This window comes from Dermochelys coriacea, chromosome 5 (assembly GCF_009764565.3).
Source record: "Dermochelys coriacea isolate rDerCor1 chromosome 5, rDerCor1.pri.v4, whole genome shotgun sequence".
NCBI lineage: Eukaryota > Metazoa > Chordata > Testudines > Dermochelyidae > Dermochelys > Dermochelys coriacea.
The window spans coordinates 41,696,521-41,713,522 of NC_050072.1; positions in this window are offsets into that span (position 1 = coordinate 41,696,521).

Below are 17,002 nucleotides of genomic sequence, written 5' to 3' on the forward strand. Positions count from 1 at the left end.
TTGCAAGTGTAGCCAAGCCCCTACAAAGCACTGTCTCCTAGCTTCAAGTTTCAATCTTACGTCTTTTCAACTAGCTGTCCAATATTCTTTGTACTTCCTTGACAGCTGATTTTTCAGATTTACATATGGAGGCACTCAGAAGGGCATGGATACTTCATGTCTGTATCAGCTTCTTTTTTTTTATCCTGTCCATTTAAACATTCAGACTAAATACTTTATTTAATAGAATCTAACGAAGTATAGTACTTTCCTGGGTAATATTAAACAGATGTCTGCTTAATATGTTCGAACCATCTGAAATACTTCTAGTTAATGAATATAATACCCTGACACACATGTTAACTTTATCAGTACCATGCCTTTCTTACTAAAGTTAGGAGATTTGTTTACATTAGACCTCAGTACATTTAATTTAATCAATCCTGCTTAAATTTCAGTGTGACCTATACTCCAGTTTGCGTATTCCAGTTTGTGTCAGTCATTATAGACTGCCAGTGTGTTAATTCTTTCTCTTCCTACTTTGGGTTAGATCTGCAGGGGCATCAGGCACTTGAGTTCTGCTCAGTGCACCTTGGGGGGCACATAGGTGACTTTCTCCCATATTTCCAATGAGCTTTCTCCTCCCTCCATCCTGGTGCAAGTTTGAACATCTGCAAGCACAAAATCACTCCTGCAACTTTCTCTAGCAATGCCCCCGCCTAGCTCTGGCCTTCCCCTATCCCAGAGCATGTGGAAATAGCTACAGCTATGCATACTATATGCAATCTTGGAATTCCCCACGGTAGGACAGCTCTTTGCATCAGCTCTTCAGCACAAAGGGGCTGGGGCATGGCTAAGAATCTGGCCCTGTATGTCTACCAACAGCATAGATTCTACATCTTCTGATCAAGTTGTCTCCAACCTTTTTTTTTTTTTTCATTTGTATGTACAGATAGTATTTTGGTCAAAATCAGCTCATCATGAATTCTTCAGGATGGTGTTTCATAATATTACCAGCTTTAGCCCCAATGCAAGAAAAAGATGATTGAATTCTATCTTATTTGCACATCAACATCCTAGTTCCAAAACTATCACTCTAATTCTCACTTGGATACACAAGAAAACAAAGCAATTAACACGTCCACTTGGTCTGGAAAAATACAGGAAATATAGATCAGAAAGTGTGTGAAAAAGTGAATGATGAGAAAGGAGGTGGGAAAAGGGCAGGACAAAAAGAAAGAGATGAAAATAGTAAAATTAGAACAGGAAGACAAGAGAAAAATAAAAATAGAGGAACAGTAGTAGTATAGGAAGCAAACAATGAGGAAATGAAAGGAAAGAATAGATGACAGGAGGCCAAAGAGAAGATGAAGAGGGAAAAATGAGGAAGAATATGCAAATGAACAAAACATTTGAAATTAACCATCTTTTCTTTGCTTTTAAACTATAATGCAAATCTACATTTTAAAGGAGAAAATCCTATATTCTAGGAGAAAAAATCACAATTTATAGCTCAACCTAGACAGGGAATAAATAGCAGCAGCTATTGACATCAACAAAATACTTGTGGATTTTAAAAGCTTGTTTTAATACAAGAATGTGCTAGATCTTTTTGAATCTCTACAGAATCTCTCCACCAGCTGTCTTCAATTTCTGAATCCAGTAATCATTAAAAATTGAAACTGCTTTCTTAAAGTGGGGGTGTGATCCCTGGTGAAAAGGTTGATGGAAGGCCAATGTCTATAGGGGGTTGTATTAAGGTTCTGGTGCATTGTCTCCAGTGTATCGTGGTTGTAGGAGTGGTAATAGTAATGTGCCTGCAGATGGAAGAGAAGAAGGTATAAACTGTTAGATGGCTTACTTTCTCATATCTTTGCTTTTGTGTGAGCATGTCAGCTGTGTTATATGTGCAGTAATCATAACTGCTTCACAATGAATTTTCTGTGTATTAATTCCTTGGATTTTATAACATTTAAGTGGGGTTTGGGACTTGGTGTGGGTGAACCTGGCTCAGGGAAGAGGTGAAGCTGCTCACAGTTTAATTTGCCAGCCACAGCACACAAAACCCTTCCTCTGTTATGCATACCAGCACATAAAACCCTTCCACACTGTAGCATAAAAATCTGAACAAAAAAGTATAGCTCCTGATGGAGAAGGTTTTATCTCATAAAGAAAGTTTCATGTATGCACTGGCACACAGGTGTTTATACCAGCACATACACAAAAATTATGCATCTACACTGGCACATTAACATTCAGCTATAACGAATAACAATAAAAATGACCCTAAGTACAAATTTTAAAACACCCAAACAACTACACATTGTGCCACATCTACCCAGGATTTACCTCTGCACCAAATTTAGGCTAGCTAGATAATACTTTTCAAAAGGTATCAGTCAACAATGAAAGGTTGGATTGCCAAGGACAAATTTCAGACAGAACCCAATTTCAAGGACTACTAATGGAAAAATGTATAAAGAGATACCAAACAAAAACTACCAAGAAAACTCAAAAGTCCATAAAAACTAATTTCACCTGCTTTTAGAGAAAAACAGGAATTTATGTTCCTTTTCAGAATACAAACATAACTATGGTGTCACAACCAGATGCCACCATAATGGGTGATATTATACACTATAAGTGTAAGCTTTCTCAAATTCTATACTAGCTTGTGGTGGTTGTTGCTGATTTCTGCATCTGTTTGCCCAACCTGGGAACCATGGGCCAAATCTTGACTCCCCATCCCTTTCCTAGTATAATGGAGACAGTGGTGGAAGGTGTGGAAGGTCAGTTTCCTTGGTTCCGTCCTCTTCCATTATTACAATGGGATTGGAGGGATAAAAGGAGGGAGTGCTTCCCTGTTCTCATACTTTTCCTGCTGGTATCCCAGGTGGGAATTAAAGGGTGAGAGAATTTCCTCAGAACACTCCTTTCCTGCTGTCACAAAAAAGCTTGAAAGAAATGGTGCCTGGTGCCTCCTTTTCTCAGTATCCAAGAATGGGGTGTGACAATATCATGAGGTAGTCCCTTTGGGCCTTAATCAGAACCCACTACCATATTTTATTGCATTTTATATTTACAGTGAATCTATACCTTTCCCATTTGCTTTAGGGGAAGTGTACTGTTGTAGCAGCAGCCAGTCCTACCTATTTCTACCTTCTTTCAGGCTCCCTGCTCTTCCTCCTATATAACCTTCTTGTCTGCTTCTAGAGGCCTAGCTGCTGGGGATACTTCCACCCAACTCAGTTGTTCTAACTCAACTGTTAGCCCCACCCAATTAATTGGCCTCCTCTTCCAATTGCCTGTTTTTCAATCAAAGCTCAATTAATGTACACGGGTAGGGATTGGAGTGGCAGGATGCTGAGTTAGCTCTGGAGTCAGCACACCTTGTTACATACAGATATGGCAATTTTCTGCAATGTACATGGGAAATCCTATTGAATTAGGCTTAAGTATCTTCGGGGTCCATTGTATTAAATGAAGGATTTATGTATTATTGGGGGCCTGGATTGTATATAACCTCTCAAGGGGGAAGATGTGACAGATGTGATACTTGGGGGTTCAAAGGAGTACACCGAACAATGTGTCAGAAAAGAATGGACTCTTAAAACAAAATATGTTAAGTAGTTTTCCTGGGGAATATCTAGGGGAAGTGAATGCAAATTCCCCACCTTTGGTTATGCAAATACCCAGCCTTTTGAAGCTATGCCCTGAGGTGTGAGCCATTGTCTGCTGATCACCTGTTACATGAGGCCAAGATTAAAGGCCCAAGCTATATAAAGGAAAAGATTGAACATTCTTGGAGGTTATGAATCTGACATAGTTATGAATTGATGCATCCGATGAAGTGAGCTGTAGCTCACGAAAGCTTATGCTCAAATAAATGTGTTAGTCTCTAAGGTGCCACAAGTACTCCTTTTCTTTTTTGCGAATACAGACTAACACGGCTGCTACTCTGAAACCAGTTATGAACTTGTAACCACAGAGAAAACCCAGTTGTGGGTTTTGAACAACTGACACCTACCAGAGCCCAAGTTGGAATTGCAGAGAGGGGGTGACCTCTGGTAAGATATTTAGCATATATGTAGGTTCTTTTGTTTAAGATGGTTTCTCTGTAATGCTTTCATCTGAAGACTAAATGTTTGCTTATAAAGAGTTGTGCTATAACTTATAATTGTAGCCATTAACCTGTTCATAGTCTTCAAAGAGAATGCACAGTGCAGACACTGGCCTGTTTAAGCAGTCTGACTTGCTGGGAATACCTTATTTAGGCAGGGAACTGTGCAGCCTGGAGAAACCCCAGCCCAGAGGAAGGGAGAGCGGGGTCTCTACCCAAGAGAGGTGATGGCTGACGAGCTGGTTGCTTAGGCTGGGTGCTGTTGGTGGACCACAGAGGGGGGAGTATAGGTGCAGTTGCCCTGAACTGTGAGAGGGGGTAGGGATGCAGGTACTTTCCCTTACAGTCCACCTCTTCCACAAACATTTTATATCAGCATTTAGGGTGCAAGTAGAGTTACTTCCGTAGCTCCCCATCTTTCCTGGTATAACGGGGAGGGGGAGGTGGGGAGGGAATGGATATTCTTTGCATCTCATATCCCAGAAAGAGAGGGGGGAAGGGAAAGGATATTTCCTGGCTTTTACCCACCCCTCACAGTTGCCAAACTTTGTGTAGTTCTGTGTGTGACATCTTGTGCAAATTATTTAATGAAATTATTTGCAAATAACCATAAGGTTCAGTTTATGGTCCACACTCGGACCAGAAGTTACACATGGAGTAACACAAAACTAGGCAGCTGTGGCTGGGTGGGTTTCTGGATGTGTGGGAAAATGAGGGTACCTAGAGGTGCATGGTGGGTGAGTGGAAGGTGTCTGGGAGTGCTTGGATCAGTGGGTACTTGAGGGTGTTGTTTTGGAATGTCTGAAGGGTGCTGAGATTGCTGTAGTGCATGGGTGCTGGAGTATCTGGGCTGAGGGTAGGAATCCAGGGAGTTTGGATGCTGTCTGGAGGGTAGATGGGGTTATATTGGGAGTGGCTGGGATAGAAGGGTGAGTGGGTAACTACTGTCTGTTTCTCCCACCTACTCTTAGCCTGCTGGGATCTAGCAGAGGAAGCAGCAACAAGAAAGGCAAAGAGGCCACTTGTAGACCTGCTCATCAGGCCCCACAGGAGCCCTGTGTGGCAGAGAGGTGGAACTATAGCCTTATGCCAACTGCCTTCCTTCAGGGGGCGGGAATGCATGGGGCTGTCAAACATGTTTGTTCCCTGTGAGATGGGGCAGCCATGCCTGCCCTCACGCACCCCAGGAGAGACGGGGTGTTTCTCTCCCTCCCTCCCCTGGAGGGGAATGGGGATTGCGATTCCCTCCCACCCACACATCTCAGTATCTGGGCTGGGCCAGGAGTGGCTCCTACCTGGCAGCACCTCCTACGGGCTCCTCCTGCCTGGACTCCACCTCAGACACATTGTTGAAGTGGAGGATGATTAGGTCACTCTGGCTCTCATCTAGGAGCTCTGAGCAGGGGCTGGGGCTGTCCTTATCTCCAGGCCCAGCTGCAGTGGAAAAGGGGGAGCCTCCCTGCTCCTGAGGTAACAAAGGCTCCATCCCCAGCAGGGCAAGATGGTGCTTGAACACCCACTCCCAGAGGGGCAGGGGAGGGGATGGGCCAAGCCCACTAGATTCATGTGGTCTGGTGGGAGGGGGAAGAGAAGCTGCTGTGGCTCTCAGGGGACCTCTGGTATTTTAGCTGGATGGCCATGAACATCTCAGGGTGCTACCCTCATGGTTCCCCCTCATTTCCACACTCAGCCAGGTGCCTATGTGTAGCACCTCACGTGGACGCTATTATCCCTCCCCTGCTTCACACATAATAATAGGGGCCCAGAATTGAAGGCTCCTTCATAATGCTACTCAGAGATCAGAGAAAGTAGGCAATCCTCTCCCAAGCCATGGCAGCTTGACAGGAAGCTAGAGCTGTGTCCTCTCTGAAACACTAGTGTCAGCACTAAAGCAGAGTGAATAGTTAATTTTTCAATTCAGAAGCTGAACAACAACAAAAAAAATCCAAATTGCATTTCAGGTCAACCCAGAATGGAAATTTTTCAGTTTTTCTCCACTGAAATCAAAACAGAAAAGATTTAGTTTTGAGATCAATAAAACATTTCATTCACCCTAGGAAAAGTTGGGTTTCTTGTTTGGTTTTTGGGTGTTTTAACCCCTCTTTTGTTTTTTAAATAAATGGAGCTAACTTTCTAAATGAAACATCATTCTAAACAAAAAGTCAACCCATTTTGTCTCCAAAATGGCAAAGCAAACCAGTTTGACCTTTTCACGTTTATTTTCTCCTTTTTTTCCCAGTCCAAATTTTTAGTTGAATTTGATCCAAACTCACTACTAGTTTCGGTTGACCCAAAACTGCACTTTTCATGGAATGGACTATTCATTGAAAAAATGTGCAGCTTTAGTCAGCACCTGTGTAACCAGATTGTGTAAAATGTCACTGAGATCTCAGCAATGAAACTTGTTGCCTCTGCAGGCTGCTGTTAGTACTAACAGCGAAGGTGGCACAGATTATTTATTTACTTGTGGATGCAAGTTAGATCATGTTAATTTTATTCAGGAGGTATTAAGAATCAGGCATGAATACATGGAACCACTTAAAAATATCCCATTAAATAAGACCTATTAAGTGTGACTGTGATGGGGTGATCCCCCATCACCTGCAAGGCAAGAGAAAGAACCCTGACTAGTCATGCTTCACACCTGGAAGATGACTGAACTAATTGCCACCTGGCCAAAGGAGACTCTATAATGAGCTGAGGGAGCTCAGTTGAGGAGGAGGAGGGGGCTGGCTGGCTGGCTGGGTGAGTGAGTGAGTGAGTGAGTGAGTGAGTGAGTGAGTGAGTGAGTGAGTGAGTGAGTGAGTGGCGTTTTGGCTATTTGGACTGAGCAAGACTACCTGAGTTGGCTAGACTAAGCTGGAAGCTGTTGTGGTAGCTTAGAGAGGCTGCTGGTGACTGGGCTGGCTGCAGCTGACCCCCAGCTGAAAGGAGGCTGATCACTGAAACTGATGGGTAGGGGAAGTTGCCTTGGACTATGAAAGAGAAGAAGCAGGGGATGAGGAATGGTCTCAGACCAGCAAAAAGAAAAAAAGACTTGATATCAGGATTTGAAGAAGTCATGTGTAGGGTTATGAAGAATGAAAATAGGATTAAAGTCAACATTTTATAATTGTCTAGTCTGTGACAGAAGCTATGAAAATAGGAGATGTTAACTCCTGAAAATGGCAGAATGCATAAAGCAATGTGATGGTGACACACAAACAGCTAAAACAATGCAAGGTGGAGATCTACTGATAGAATGTACACATAATGGCTGCTTTTCTCCTCTCTCTTACTAAGAAGCCATTTAACAAACAATACTTTATATTCACCTGTATTCTTTTTTTATATCATCCTCAGACAATCCTAGTAGCACTCCACACATAGCCCCACTTACTTCCATCAGGAATTTAGGCATTTGACAAGTAATTTTTATTTTCCCTAAGGTCTTTCTTGCTGCATTTCCTTAAGGATACTAGATTGAGAGAAAGGACAGAGACGGTGGTGGGGAACTTGCCAAAAATGAATGAACAAAGTGGCAGTCATAGCCTTGTATGGTGAGGCTGCTGCACCAAAAAAAACAAAGATGGAGACAAAGTTGAGGAGAAGAGATAAGCGAGGGAGAGGAAGAGCCAGTATTTTGGGATTGTCTGTGGCCAGAAAGCATTGCTGCAGGAGTAGGGTTAACTCTTGTAGCAGGGCCCTAGAGTGGAGGAGAGGCCTGGGCTAGGGTCTGCGAGGCTCAGGGAATGAGATAAAGCCCACAAGGGGCCGAAGGCCAGTTTGAGTCGACTCTCATCAGGGCAAAGTCGTGGGGTCAGCACACTGACCTGATGAGGTATTGAAGTTGAGCCCCAGAGAGGTGAAAGACCTTTGGTTGAGAGTTGGGCCTCAGTGTGGTGTGAGAGCTTTTTGTTTATGCCAACTGGGACTCTGTTACCCCAAAAGAGGACTGAACTGTTAGGTGACTTATCTGGAGGATTGAGCCACAGAAGACTCACTCCTAGTGAAGGAGTTGGGGGAAGACGCTGCCTGGGACTGGTTATCATGGCCAAGAAAGTGGCCACCAGAGGGAGATAAGAGCAGTGAAGTCCCCTGAAATGCTATGTCTGGGCAGGAGGGGGTACCCTAAAGGTAAAATAACAGGCTGTTTACAGTGACCTATTTTGAAAGGCCTCCTATTTCAAAGATGTCATAAATATAAAGGGAAGGGTAAACACCTTTAAATCTCTCCTGGCCAGAGGAAAAACCCTTTCACCTGTAAAGGGTTAAGAAGCTATGATAACCTCGCTGGCACCTGTCCAAAATGACCAATGAGGAGACAAGATATTTTCAAAGCTGGAGGGATGGGAGAAACAATGGGTTTTGTCTGTGTGATGCTTTTGCCAGTAACAGAACAGGAATGGAGTCTTAGAACTTAATAAGTACTCTAGCTAGATATGTGTTAGATTCTGTTTTGTTTAAATGGCTGATCAAATAAGCTGTGCTGAATGGAATGGATATTCCTGTGTTTGTGTCTTTTTGTAACTTAAGGTTTTGCCTAGAGGGATTCTCTATGTTTTGAATCTGATTACCCTGTAAGGTATTTACCATCCTGATTTTACAGAGATGATTCTTTTACTTTTTTTCTTCAATTAAAATTATTTTTTTAAGAACCTGATTGCTTTTTCATTGTTCTTAAGATCCAAGGGGTTTGGGTCTGTGCTCACCTATGCAAATTGGTGAGGATTTTTATCAAGCCTTCCCCAGGAAAGGGGGTGTAGGGTTTGGGGAGGATTTTGGGGGCGAAAGACATTTCCAAGCGGGCTCTTTCCCAGTTATATATCTGTTAGATGCTTGGTGGTGGCAGCAATAAAGTCCAAGGGCAAAAGGTAAAATAGTTTGTACCTTGGGGAAGTTTTAACCTAAGCTGGTAAAAATAAGCTTAGGGGGTTTTCATGCAGGTCCCCACATCTGTACCCTGGAGCTCAGAGTGGGAAAGGAACCTTGACAAAAGGTCTTACTATCTAGAGTCATGGGAGGATTTCTGCCCTTTCCCCTCCCCCCCCCACCAGTTCCTGCCAACTAGCTTAACAAAAGAACGGTTACATGACTTTCACCATGTCACTCTACAGCATATCCTACAGCAGAATCCTGCAATGATAGCATTCACTTTCTTATGTGGTGTGAATCTAAATAATTTCACTACCGCTCTGAGTTTATGCCTGTAGAAAAAAGGGTTAGACAGAGCTGATTAAAAGAATATTTAAGCCTTCATTAAATGACAGTGATAGTATGCAAATGGCTGTTCAAATGACTTTTTGATGATCCATATGTATTGCTCCCCAATTATATGTATATCAAATTTGCTCAGGTTACAACTGAAACCAGAAGTTGTTTAACTATCAAAATTGCAAACTCATCAAAATAATAAGATAATACTAGCAAGCATTTTATAAATACCTTTGACAATAAATGTAATAAGTAGTGAATATAAATGTTTTTTTTTAAATTTCTCTAGCAAATTACCCCTAACTGAGGACTACCTTTGTTTTGAGCTATCTTAATAATAAAAAAAAATGGTAGTATAATAAGTGCATTACGCACACATACAACTGAAAAATGGCTGAACACAAATGGCACTAATTTTCTCCAGAAAATTAATCTTACAGCAGAGACCAGGCATAGAACACTTTGGTCCAAAAATAATTTTAATAAATATGAATTTGTAGTACCAGTTTTATGGCTTCATTTTGCAGCAATGTTATCACCACACTTGCTAGCCATCTGGGAATGTAAAAAAAAGACAGGTTGGAGTGAGCTGTTGCAGCTTGTTTAACATATTTTACTAGTTATTGCATATATTTTAGAACATAGCCAAAAAAAAAAAGGTTAAATTGTAGATTGTTAATCTCTAGAAATCAGAAAAATCAAGGGATATCTCATTCATTTTCACAATCTGGATACAACTATAAACAGATGATAGTACACAAAGAAATACAGAATATTTAAGTGAAATTTAAATAAATTGCTTCCTCCTTGATCAAAACTTAGTAGGACTTGAGCAAATTTTCTCTCTTGCAGTTTAAAAGTGTGAATTTTTAGTGTCTGTGAAAATGAGTGGGTTGATAGCCCAGAAGCATAAATTCCTCAATTTGTTCTCAGAAAAGGAATTTGGAATTGATCCTCACCAATGGGAAATCTTGGCAAGTGATCATAACAAGTGGTATCATCATCTCTATCGGGCATCAAAATCCATGACAGGAGCTGGCTCCTACAGCTTGAGGAGAAAAGAGTCCATAGGAAGGAAGCAGCTCCCAACCAAGATACATACATTTGCAATAATTGCCAGAGATCATGAAAATCTCAGATTGGACTATTCAGTCACATGAGACATTGGAAACCATCTACATCATAGGCTGCAAGTCTCACCATCTCTCATAGATGAAGGATGCCAGCAGTCCTAAGACACCAGCAGTGCATGATTTCCCAACGTTCACTTTCAGTAAAACTACTCATGGCGGTAAAGTTTAGCATGTGTGTAAGTGTTTGTAGGATGGGGGCCCAAGTCTCTTTATAAGAAGTTCACGGATCCTTGACTCAGCCCACAATACAGTCTCAATGTAGTAATCAGCAATGTTGCCTTTCCCATGTACAAAAGACAGACTGGGCCAGTACTTGTGGTGTGCTATATCGACACTTTTATGAAGGCCACATCAGTTTATGCTGGATTTAAGCTTTTATTTAAAAAATAAAATTCTTTAGCCTTCATGGTTAAGAAAATAACCTTCTAAATGTGAAAAATAATTGAGTCATCAGACTAACAGCCCAAAACAATAACTCTAAGAGGGATATGATCTGTTTCTATTCATCTCAATGGAGTATTAAATCGGAAGCATAATTTATATGTAAACATTAACTCTATCTTATCTGATCATTTTATCAGAAATATACATTGGTATTGTGGGTAAAGCTTGTTTACAGAACCACTCCTCTCCCCCAATGTATAGCTAGCTAGTGTTTTTCACTGACTACATGCAGGAGAGCACAAATTTGATAAAGCCTCAACAGACATATCCACAAAAGCCAAACTCACTTGGCAGGCAGAGAAGGGTTCGGAATGGTTTCCAAAGCTTTGATGATACATGTAGGTGTGAAAGTAAGGCGGTACGGGCTGGTACAGCATACCGGTAAAAAATGGCCACCCGTACCAGCCTGTTCTGCTGACTTTGAAGTGCTGCGCTTTAACGTTGCTGCCCTTTTTGCGCCCCCATTGGTGGTCCTGCTGGGTCCCTACCGGCAGGGTTGCCGATGAGAGGGTGCAAAAGGGGCAGTGATGACCCAGCAGGGCCGCCAATGCGGCGCAAAAGTGCCAGGGATGTTAAAGCGCAGCAAAGGACCCTGTGGCAGCACTTTAATGTCGTTGCCCCTTCCCCCCCACTCCCGGGTGGCCAGAGCCCCGGGCCCTTTAAATCGCTGCTGGAGCCCCGGGTAGCGTGGGCCAGGCAGTGCAGATGGGCTGGCTGGGGGATGCTGACCCCCAGCCCTGCCCCTTCTGCCTGAGGCCCTGCCCCTTCTGGGGGGGCCGGAGCCAGCCCTGTAGCAGTAAGAGCTCAATTTTACTTTCACTCCTGGATTCATGATGACTTAATTAATTTGAGGTGTTCATTCATCTCCTTATCAGGAGAATGTAAAATTTTGTCAAAGCCTTTGCATCTTCTTTCTTGAGTTATTTCCTAGATTACCTCCTGGTCACTACCTTTCAGTTTTCTTTTAAGTCTTCTTTACAGTAGCAGAGGCATATTTGCTTAGCTACACTATACACACACTGTCACATTTCAATGTCCTTGATATACTTTTGAGTCTGCCTTATCCTTTAGCAAACTTTGGCAAGGTTTACTGTAGCTTAGCTTGTTTAAGACACCAATGTACAACTGAAATATTACATGCATTCCCTCTCTAAATTATCATATAACATTCATATATGCATCAATGTTGTGAATGGCAAGTCACAGAGAGGTGTTTTTATCCAGTAATTTGCCATATAACATTCTTAGGAAAACAATTTGTTCATAGGAATCAGCAGTAGGAACTGTAAAACATTTGTCTATTTTGTATAACAAAGTTTAATTACTTTTTTTAGTATATTAGCTTATGTAAGCTGAATACCTTGTATTCAATTGTTAGTAAGGTCCATATCCATACAAGGAATTATGCACCTAAAGCCCAGTTTTTGGCACCCCACAAAATCCCCTCTTGGCTGCTTCGTAACACTGTAGGAGCCTAAATTTTTGTTGTAAAAGTTTCTGAGGCACCATGCTTGCTCACTCTAAGCCCTGTCTCCCACATAAACCCAAGCACAATACACAAACCAGAGAAAGATAGGCGGAGGAACACCTATCGGGCCTGACATGGTGGTTGTGCTCAATCTCTCCTGTTGAAACTGTTCCACTGTGTATAAATAAGAGTCATTGGGCCAGAAAGAGAGAGAAAATGAGTGACTTTGTAGCAGGTTGGTTAGGCCAGCATCTGGGAGGTAGGAGACTCGGGGCTTGTCTACACTTACTGGGGAACCGATGAGCAGCGATCGATGCATCAGCGGTCTATTTAGCAGGTCTAGTGAAGACCTGCTAAATCAACCACAGATTGCTCTCGCATTGACTCCTGTACTCCACCAGATCAAGAAGGGTAGGGGGAGTCGACTTTGTGTAGTGTGGACCCCGTGGTAAGTAGATCTAAGCTACGTCGATTTGAGTTACATTAGTCACGTAATTCAAATTGTGTAGCTTTGATCAAATTTCCCTTGTAGGGTAGACAAGACCTCGGAGTACATTCTCCCAGCTCCAACAACTCTTTAATTATTTATACACAGTGGAGCAGTTTCAACAGGAGAGATGGAAAGAGGCCCACATCAGAATATCCCATAGCTCAGTGGGCAGAACACCTCACCTGAGAGGTGAAAGACCCCTGTGCAACTCCTTTCTTTCCCTCTTCCTAAGGGGTGAATGGAACCTAGGCGAGTGCTCTAATCACTGGGCTAGAACCTCTGTGGTAGACACCAGCACCTCCTCCTCCACTCATTTTGTGTGAGTCGGGGGAAGAGGGGCTGGAGGGCCCTAGCTCATTCTCACAAAAAACTACTTAGGTATCTAGACTGCCTGATTCTAGGAGAGGGTTCCCAGCTGTGGCTCACAAGAAGAGACCTATGCACCCAACTTAGAGGGGGCAGAGCTCAGGACACAGCTCTTTCTTGGGCATCTTCCGTTGGCCAGTTCAGGCACCCTCTGCATAGTGTGCTGGCTTTTGTGAATCCCATTCTTAGGCACCTATCTCTTCCCATGCATTGTATAGGGAATCTAGGTGCCTAACTGAGGTTTTGTGGCTCTATAGTTTTTTCTGTGATTTCCTAGGAACATAAAAGTTAGGCATGGCAATGCTGATTGTTGCCATGCCTCATTCCCTTTGTGGATCTGGTCCTATGTCCATTTGCCTCATGTGAGGAGGTTACATTCCTACATTGCTGTAACCAGTCTTCAATGCTGTATAAGATCACACTTACCCTTTCCTGGATTTCAGGTAATTCATATATTAGCCATATACAAATTTCAGCTTAAGCTTTTCCACAAGCCTGGCTCTTCTGAAGGATTTCTGAAGGATTCTCTTTTTGTAGTTCCCTATGGTCAAGAGGATAATGCCCTCCTCTCATATCCTTGGCAAGTTAACAAGCCACACTTGCCACAATCAGTGACCAGAATTTACTCTGCAATTTTATGCAGAGTTCTACTCCTGCCGACAGAGTGGGTAAACACCAGAAGAGCTCTGAATTGCTCCTGTACCTGCCGATGTATTTTGCTGTCTGTTAGACTTCTCCTTTAAGATTAAATTTGAGGGGGAAAATTAAACCCCAGTTTTAAAAAAAATTTCTAAACGTTTTCTTTCTTTACAAGTTCACTGTTGAAGGGTATGTTCAAAGAGCTCCTTAGAGATCCTTGAGTATCTGGATAGACTTTCTGTCAACAGCACTCATTCAGCAGTTTTGGATTGAGTCTTTTCCCAGCCCATTTCCAAGTGCTATGAGCTTCTCATGGCTTCATTTAGCGTGGCATTTGGCTTCTCTAATCTGCAGATATCAGCAGCACGGTTCCATTGTTTATGTCAGGGCTAATATGTCTTGAATCCTGGTTACTTGAGAGACCACCCCTCTCCATGAGTAGCCACTGTAATAGAAGACATTTGGAGCACTTAAACTAGCAGTTCCTGGATTGTAACATCAAAGGATTGGTACTTGGGTGTTCTCAGTGGAGGGCCTTTGACTCTGGAATTGCTTTCTTAGCTGGTTCAGAGCCTAACCTTGTTTTCCTTTAGGGTATAGTGCAAAGCCCGTATCTTACCCCAGACATTTTTCTGAAAAGAGTAGGTGGGAGAAAGATTGGTTTGGAATTTAGACATTATTCTTTTGCTTCTGAGAAGTGGCAGGCTTGCATATGTTTTTACTAAATTAAGTACATGTACCCTGAACTGTACAGAGGGTGCAATTCATATCTGTAATAAATAAAACTATTTACTCTAGATGGCCACCAAACAATCTGTCAGTATAACACAGCCAAAACACTGCATTCTCTGAGTAGGCTTGCATCAGTATGTTTAAAAAATATTAATTTTACAAACTTTTTTTTTGGGCAAAGCTGTATACGCCCACACTTCTGTCCAACTGCTGTATCATAAAACCACCACTTTTCATACTTGTTTCATTATTTGTTCTATTTTATACAGATTCTTACACTGCTCTTGTTGATTCTGTTATTGCCCCTTTGAAAGTTTTATCATCTCTGCTCTGTAAGCAACATACAGATTTATTGCACTGCCGTATTTCTTTTAATATTTTATTGACAACTGCCCATGATCGTTTAAATGAAATATGTCATTAGCTATATCAGTCATCAGGATCTGAAAGAACCTAAAACTAACCAATTAACTGTTAGCTTTTAAAATGTGTTTAAGTCCTTAAAATGAAAAACTATAGTTTACATGGAAAAACTATAGTTTGAAACCACTGGATTCTGTTTTTGTTCTGTGAATGTTACAAAAGTCTTATATGTAAGGTTTAATTTTTCCAGATTGTGTTATATATATAACATGGAAGTTTATCTGTACTACATTTTTAATTTTTATACACTGTTTTATTTTCTCTTTGATTATTTTTTTATCTTATAAAAGGGGAACTAATGATAAATTCATATTTAATTAATGTAAGCACATGCAGCTCCATTGACTACTGTAGAGTTATACCTTGGGCTAAACTGGGCTTCTATGGTCTACTTTCCTCCCTGCTTATTATTTCATAATAAACTGATCTTGATCTTGTTGTCAGAAATCATTTTCAATTTCTACCTTAAGATTTGCAATGCTGCAACTTTTTTTCCCCCAACACTAGAAACTTCTGAATTTTTCCTTCTTTTGACCTCTCAGTGCACCATAATCAGTAAGTTTTGATGATGATACCTATTTTTGATAAACGAAATGGTCAAATTACATTTACACAGTTTGAAAGTAGAGAATGTGGTTTTATTGCCATTTTCTGGGATTTCACTGATATTATAGAGTCCTATATGGTCAAACTTTCAGAAGCTCACAGACGTGCATACAACTCTCCAATGGGTGTTTATTTTTGGGACACAAGAGAGAAATGGGAGGGTATTTGAGGCTAGGTGTACCCACAGCCTGTGATCACCAAAGGATGGGTGTGCACAAACAGCCTGGCTTGAGGATGGGTCACTAAAATAGACTTCCCCAGCCTATCTTCAGAATAATGTGGGATTTTGTCAAGCCATCTTTGGTGTATGCAGATTGTGGTTCAATTAACTTGGAGGTACAAGACAATATGGTCTTCATTCAGTCCTCTCATGGCTCCTATGCAAAAGTAGTAGCAGCTGCCAGGGAGGGAGTCAAGGAACAAGCAAAAAAGGTGAGATAGTGGATAAGGCAGGAATGAATTGTATGTTACTGTTCCCATCTGTTTTGGATCCAGTGGTTAGTATGCATGTTTAGCTGTGGGCACCCAGACTGCATAATGTGGCCTGCAAGAAAATAGGAAATCCACTCATTTTATGAGTATAGTGACTGGTTACAGTGCCAGAAAGGTTTCTGCTGCTATGTGGACCTATTCCCAAATTCCATTCCTAACGCCTTAGTCCTAGCACACTCGAAACTTTCCAAGGCTCTTTGCTGGTGGAATGATCCTGATAGGTTGGCTGCTTGTTGAGTGCTGCCAAAGGCACGTTATACATAAATCCAAATATATTGATATAATGCTGCAATGTGTAACAAGGGTAAATCCTTTCATTTACAGCTTACCCAGGCACATCATGATCTCTGTAACCCATCCTCTGACTCTAGCAGAGAAGTAGTGTAACAAGATAAGCACCAGAAAGAGTCTTTGGCATCCTCAAGACATGACTGAGGTGTCTTTAACAGAGCCTGGAAAGGGAACGATGACATTTTTGCCAGCCTAAGCATGATGCTGCAAACTATCATGATCTGTACTGGGATGATTTCCATAGTCATTATCAATTTGCATATGCTAATATGACAGGTTAGCCAGCCTAGGTAGTGACCACATTTTGAAAAGATCAGGTGACTACAGTGGTGCATGAATTTCCACTATTGCAGCTTTGCCTACAACAAGCTTGCTATCTTCCACCTGTACTTTCTATCCATTTACCTCTTTGCTCCATCACATGGGCATTAGCTTTGCTGAATACTCTTACTGATGTTAACCTCTGAGGATAGAACAAGAAGCAATGGGCTTAAATTGCAGCAAGGGAGATTTAGGTTGGACATTAGGAAAAAATTCCTAATTGTCAGGGTGGTTAAGCACTGGAATAAATTGCCTAGGGAGGTTGTGGAATCTCTATCATTGGAGATTTTTAAGATCAGGTTAGA